The sequence below is a fragment of the Electrona antarctica genome (assembly GCF_951216825.1).
Source record: "Electrona antarctica genome assembly, chromosome: 12".
Classification (NCBI taxonomy): Eukaryota; Metazoa; Chordata; class Actinopteri; order Myctophiformes; family Myctophidae; genus Electrona; species Electrona antarctica.
In genome coordinates this window covers 16,524,440-16,526,410 of record NC_136793.1, presented here as the reverse complement: position 1 = coordinate 16,526,410, position 1,971 = coordinate 16,524,440, and the positions used below count along the sequence as shown (strand labels likewise).

The 1,971-nt window shown below is 41.0% G+C and overlaps 1 long non-coding RNA gene across 1 annotated transcript; it reads right to left on the bottom strand.

Moving 5' to 3' along the window:
- LOC306934676 lies at window positions 1-522 on the bottom strand. Its single transcript, XR_013791329.1, has 3 exons — window positions 403-522; window positions 200-289; window positions 1-75 (listed from the first exon to the last, which is right to left on the bottom strand). It is a non-coding gene; the product is annotated as an uncharacterized lncRNA (long non-coding RNA).
- Window positions 523-1,971: the final 1,449 nt, after the last annotated feature.

Sequence of the window (1,971 nt, the reverse complement as noted above, 5' to 3'; positions counted from 1 at the left end):
TCCCTCAATAGACTCGGGTCCAATAATAGACACAATTCTTTGCTCCACCTCTGTGAGAGTGAGGTCTGGATCAGCCTGGTCAGAGGATCACAATGGAAATAAAATGAGCTCCCGATTTTTAAGCAATTACATTTAATCAACCCGTTAATTTTGTCTCAAGTAAACAATCAACAATGTCATATAACATAAAGCTTTATACCTGACCACCACCAGTCAGCAGCTGAGCCTGGCGGATCTGGGACGCTTTCTTTTTGGTCCACATTTTTATGTCCGACCACTTCTTCTTGACCTAATGAACTGTATAAATTAGCCCTTTTCCAAATAGGCTATCACATATGTATTTATTATTCAAATCTATTATAGATTTGTATATCCAAGTATATTCAAGCATGTCAAACAAACCTCTGCTCTTGTCCTTAACACCTGGGAGACGCTGTTCACTCTGTCGGTGATGCGAGTCCACACCTTTGTTTTTTTGTCATTCCCGATACCACTATTGGCGCCGGCAAATAGCACTTTTTTGTTGAGATCCACCTCGGTTGTGAGAACGTCGATTTCGGCATCGGAATAATTCCGTTTCTTTGCCGTCTTCCGTTCGGCCATTGCTGCAAAACCGAGGGCGCGGCTAGATTTTATAGGGCGTGCCAGATTGATTTCAGCCGTCACATTTATTACTGCTAGGAATGAAATTAGGAAGGATCAGCTGTCTGCGATCACTTTATAAATGCCGACCCGACGTGGGTGTACTACGAATCCTACACAAGAATTTGTGGCAGAATTTACACTCAATTGATAAATGAGGGCCTATGTCTTTGTGTCATCGGGTATCCAAAATGGGGCATCAGATGAAGAAGGATCGGCCCCGCCACTTCCCTGATCACCCGGTCCATCACTCCTACAACTTGGCCTGGATTCCCACATCCAAAAGATCCAAATACGGCTTTTTCTCTTTTTTGTTTCTTTTTTCTTTACCCAAGTGGTTCTCAAACCTGTTCATGAGATAGAAGTTATCACCAAAATGTTATGTATGGATATACAGTAAGCCTAAGTGGTCGTCACGTCATATTCCGTAGGCCTACTTGATACTTGGTGAGACTCCGGTACCGTGTCAGCAGTCAGAATACCTTGATACAAAATGGCCGGGGTTCAACGGAACATGGTAAAACTCTTTTATTTATATAGACTACCACAACAGTCAAAAAACATGCAGCTTCCATAATTAATATAACAAAAAAACGTTTATAGATAGCTAAACGTATTAGCCTACAGTACGTTATAACTTGTTTTTGGTTTGTTTGTTTGTTTTTCTTTTTTTTGTTTACAGTTTTTGTACCATTGATGATGACGTGATGATGTGATTATGGCAAAACCTCACTTAAATAATAATCAACTTTATGGGTCTATAAAAAATAAATAAAAAATCCATCCCATCCAATTTCACTGTTTAATTAGGAAAGACAATTCAATCGGCAGATTATATTTATCAATCCATGTGAAAACGGCATGTATGTAAGGTTTGTTTTATTTCCATTAACTACTCCTCCCTCTCCTCTCGTCTCCAGCCATCAGTAGAATTCTACAGTGGGGAAGTGATGGCCAATCCACTCAAAACCAAGGTCGAAGTAAAGCCTAAGAAGAAAAGGGTACGAACACAACAATTTTGTTTTATATATAATTTTTTCCCACAATTTTGTAACCCATTTTTCACCCCTGTGTCTAATTATCTAATGTGATCCTGAACTATGTACACAGCTTTTCAACCCTGGGTTACAGTTATGTTTACAAACAGGAAGAAGGGCACACACCAGTATTGGTGAGGTGCTAACAAGGGGCCAGTGAGGCTATTCAACGTTGAAGCTCTGGGCCCTAGTGGTAGGAGGAGGGACTACAGGCGGACCCGTGGATTCATGACCGGGAAACCCCGTGCAGCTGGGCTTTAACATTGTGTCGTGACGCAGGACCATCATTTGA